Here is a 5,138-nt window from a genome sequence, read left to right as displayed (position 1 = left end):
GAACCAGAGTAAGAAGACAGATTCACCCTTCCTGATTTCAAGTGCTGATATGAGTGATATTGTTTGGATGTCTGTCACCCCCAAATCTCATGTTGAAATGTGCTTTCCCGTGTTGTAGATGGGGCCTGGTAGGAAGTGACTGGACCATTGGGGCAGATCCCTCATGAATGGTTTAGCACCATCCTCTTGGTGATATCTGACTTCTTCTTCAGTTAGTCACAGGAAATCTGGTTGTTTAAAAGATTTTGGGGCCAGGCGTGATGGCTCACGCCTGTAATCCCAGCGCTTTGGGAGACCGAAGCAGGCAGATCATCTGAGGTAAGGAGATCAAGACCAGCCTGGACAACATGGTGAAACCCTTTTTCTAGTAAAAATACAAAAATTAACCAGGCATGGTGGGACGCGCCTGTAATCCCAGCTACTTGGGAAGCTGAAGCGGGAGAACTGCTTGAACCCGGGAGGTGGAGGTTGCAGTGAGCCGAGATCTGGCCGCTGCACTCCAGCCTGGGTGACATTGTGAGACTCCGTCCAAAAAAATAATAACAAAATTGGCTGGGTGTGGTGGCTCTCACCTGTAATCCCAGCACCTTGGGAAGCAGAGGCGGGCAGACCAGAAGGTCAGGAGTTTGAGACCAGCCTGGCCAATATGGTGAAACCCCGTCTCTACTAAAATATAAAAAATTATCTGGATGTGGTGGCGGGTGCCTGTAGTCCCAGCTACTCAGGAGGCTGAGACAGGAGAATCGCTTGAACCCAGGAGGTGGAGGTTGCAGTGAGCCAAGATCATGCCACTACATTCCAGCCTGGGTGACAGAGCAAAACTCTGTCTCAAAATAACAACAATAATAATAATAATAATGGAATAAAATTTAAAAATAAAAAAATAAAAGATTCTGGGATGTCCCTCTTTACTGTCTCTTGCTCCCTCTTTTGCCATGTGACATGCTCATTTCCCTTTTCCTTCTGCAGTGATTGTAAGCTTCCTGGGGCTCTCACCAGGAGCAGATGCAGGAATCCTGCTTCCTCTTCAGCCTGTAGAACTGTGAGCCAAAATAAACCTTTTTCCTTATAAATTATCCAGTCTCTGGTATTTATTTATAATAAAGCAAGAACACACTAACACATATGAATACATAAGATTATTGTGTCTTGATGATTTTTGGGCCAGGAGATAAGGGCTGGAAACTGAGAAGAGTGGGGGTTAAAACTCAGCCCTTACACACAGCAGCATTAAAGCCCTATATTCTCAATTAAATGGTAAACTAGGAATAATATGTCTGTCACCAAAGAAATTCTTCAGTAAAACTTTTCTACATCTGCCTGGCGTCTAGGTATATATATATGGTAAGCAGAATCTTAACATGTCTCTCATCTTCTCCACTGACTTGGGTTATACCCATGATTATGTTATATTCCATGGTACAGGTATTGATCGACTTATGACCTATGCAACTTACGACCATTCGACTTTACGACCACAATCGCTAGCCACGACTGCTCCGAGTCTGGCAGCGCAAACGTTGCCCAGCTGGACGTCCGACAGTGCGGACCAGCTTCCAGCAGCACTACCATCTCTGCATGCATATAGCCTACCCAACTTACGACCAGATCGTGTATGACCGGTCTGTCAGAACCAATCGTGGTCATAAGTCGAGTACTAGCTGTAAATGGTATTTTGAAAATAAAATGATGATTAATAATTGGTTTTACTTACAACTGGATGACTATCTGCTTCTTCAGTTCTTTGCAGAGGGAAAGTCAGAGATATTTAAAGCATGAGAGAAATATAATGCATGGGAGATTTTTCATTTCTGAGATGAAGGGCCACATGGCAAGGACTTGATAGTGGCCTCTAGTTGCTGACAGTCAGCCCCAGTCAACAGGTAGCATAAAAATGAAAACTTCTGTTCTACCACTTGAAGAAAACAAATTTTGCCAAAAATCTGATGGTGCTTGTAGTCAGATCTTCCTTAACTGAGTCTTCAGATAAGAACAGAGCCCAGCAAAAATTTTGACTTCAGTTTTTTAAGACTCTAAGAAGAGAATCCAGTGAAAACATGCTGGATTTTTGAACATGGGAACTATGACAAAACAAATTTTGTTATTTTAAACCAGTAAGATTTTTGTAATTTTGTATGCAGCAATATAAATCTAATACACCTACTCACCTCAGTCATGATAAAGTGATTCCTGTATTTTCCTAGGGGATAATATGGACATTAGTAAATGGTGTTTGGACAACTAGTTGACTTCATACCTTCTGTACATTAAGAAATATACCACTAGATGAAATATGTGAATGCAACAACAACAAAAAAAGCCATTGCATGTATTAGAAGAAAATAGAAGAAAATTTTTTATAATCTTTTGTGGAAAAGCTCTTTCTAATTATGACCCAACATATAAAAAAGAAAAAAAATGATTCTTAAATTTAGGTACATAAAAATAATGAAAATTGTTTTATGGTTTAAAAAAAAAGCCCACCAAAGCACAGTAAAAAGATAAAATGTTCGTAAATTTTATACCATAAGTTATCTACTTATTATCTATCTGTCCATCCACCCATCTACTGATATGTCAGAGGAATAAAAAAACAGACACAATTAACCCAGTAAAAATATAAGCAAATGGCATAAACTATTATAAAAATGTGCAATCTTCCCTTAAACATATAAAGGAGGTAAATATTTTATTGCTTACATTGACAAGTAATTTAAAGCTTTATTGAAACAACCCTCTTAGCTATGATATTAACAAAAACACACAAGCTTGACAATACACAATGTTGTTGAAGCTGTAGAAAAACAGGATCTTTCACACTGTTTTATGGGGCATAAAATGTTATGATCCCCTAGGAAACAATTTCAAAATAACTCTCAAAATTGCAAATGCATTTACCCGAAATATTCTACAAGTATACCTACAAAATACATATGAACAAGGTTAGTTACGGTAATAGCAAAATGAAAAAATGTGGAGAAAACACCAACTGAACATCTATAGTATACTGGTTAAAAATTATAGTACATCCATACAATGCAGTTGCTAAAAAGAATGACAAAGCTTACCATGTACTGTTGGGGATAATTACAAAATATCTTGTTCTACAGCAAAATGTATGTGAGAACCGGGGAAGAACAGACTGCATATTCCTTTTGTGCTTGCCTTCAGCAAGGAATTTTACAAGGAAATACAAAAACATTATTAAGAGCAGTTATGTATTGGGATTGAGAAATATTTTAGATGTGGAAAAGAAGGAAGTATAGTAGTAGACATTTTGCCACCTGTATTAGTTGGTTCTCAAGTTGTTGTAAAGAAACACCTGTGACTGGGTAATTTACAAAAAAATAGTTTTAATTGTTTAATTGTTCCAAAAGCGTATAGGAAGCCTGGAGGCTTCTGCTCAACTGGGCAGGCCTCAGGGAGCTTTCAATTGTGGTGGAAGGCAAAGCCGGGAGTGAGTCACTTCATACGGCCAGAGCAGGAGGAAAGGAAACGCAAGGAGGTGCCACACACTTTCAAATAGCCATATCTGGTGAGAACTCCATCACAAAAACACCACCAAAAGGAAAATCTAACCTATAATGCAATCACTTCCCATCAGGTCCCACCTCCAACATTGAGGATTACCATTCCGTATAAATTTTGGGTGCGGACACAGATCCAAACCATATCATTTCACCACTAACTTCTCCCAAATCTCATGTCCTTTTAACATGGCAAAATCCAGTCATGCCTTCCTAACAGTCCCCCAAAGTCTTTACTCCTTCCAGGATTAACTCCAAAGTCTGAAGTCTCATCTGAGACAAGGCTAATGAACCTGTAAAAATAAAAACAAGTTAGTTATTTCCAAGATACAGTGGAGGAACAGGCACCGGGTAAAAATTCCCATTCCAGAAGGGAGAAATCAATGAAAGGAAAGGGGTCACAGGCCCCATGCAAGTTTAAAACCCATGAGGCCAGTCACTAAATATTAAAGCTCTAAAATAATCTTTGACTTCATGTCTCACATGAAGCCCTGTCAGATTGCTCAGTTTAGAATCGGAGAAGTTAATGTCCTCAAGGGCAATTCTCAATCATCAGCAAAAATTTGTGAGGCATATTCCACATGGTGTGTCACAGAATTTTCAACAGAACTAAGCCCTAGCTTCCCACAGAAATTATCAGCACAATAAGGCACCATTTACTCTTTTATCATCCTTCCCTGAAAATGCTATCACTTCTCCCTCCTTCTTGTTTACTGAAGTCAACTCCCATAATAAACTGCCTGGAGTGATTGACTTTTCTCCAGATCTGCATTTAAACTATATTAACAACAAATATTTCAGTATATATAATTTTAGATTGTTTTGATGTTTTAACTATGTGACTATCATACCTATTTTTGAAAGTCTGAAACACGAATATTGGCTATCATGTGGAGCTAAGAGAGTTCTTAGAAATTCATTAGGGGAATTAAATTAGTTATGAGAATTTTGAAAATAATTTGGCAAATTCTATTTAAGTGTAAGATATACATATCATCACATTTTCAGTCCTAGAGAGCCCTCACATACATGTTCAGGAATACATATTCAACGTGTCAGCATTTTGACAATGACAAACAATTAAGAATAGCCTGAACATATCATAATCAATAAATTCTGGAACAGTCATAAAATTGAATTCTATTTAAATGCTATGTATGAACTAGTAAAAATGAATGAACCAGTGCTACAAGTGTAGATGACTCTTAAAAACATTGCTGTTTAAAAACATATTGGAGAAAAATTCACAAATGTGAATTCACAATTCACATTCTACACATTAAAAGTTGAAGCATGCAAATCATGCTACTTGTTGTTTAGGGTGTGAAAAGAAAATATCTTGGGCTCTCAAAATCCTTAAGCTAAAGGTAAAAGCAACTGGGAACTGCTTAGGGCAAACCCGCCTCTCATTCCATTCAAAGTTATCCCTCTGCTCACTTCAGATAAATGCTCTCTGATTGCTTCCTTTGGAAAGGCTAGTCAGAAACTCAGATGAATGCAACTGTTTTTCTCTTACCTATCTGTAACCTGGAGGCCCCCTCCTCATTTCAAGTCTTCCTGCCTTTGTTTCAAGTTGTCCCTCCTTTCCAGACAAAACCAATCATCTACTTC

The sequence above is a fragment of the Cebus imitator genome, unplaced genomic scaffold (assembly GCF_001604975.1).
Source record: "Cebus imitator isolate Cc_AM_T3 unplaced genomic scaffold, Cebus_imitator-1.0 Scaffold305, whole genome shotgun sequence".
Classification (NCBI taxonomy): Eukaryota; Metazoa; Chordata; class Mammalia; order Primates; family Cebidae; genus Cebus; species Cebus imitator.
This window is presented reverse-complemented; position numbering follows the sequence as displayed.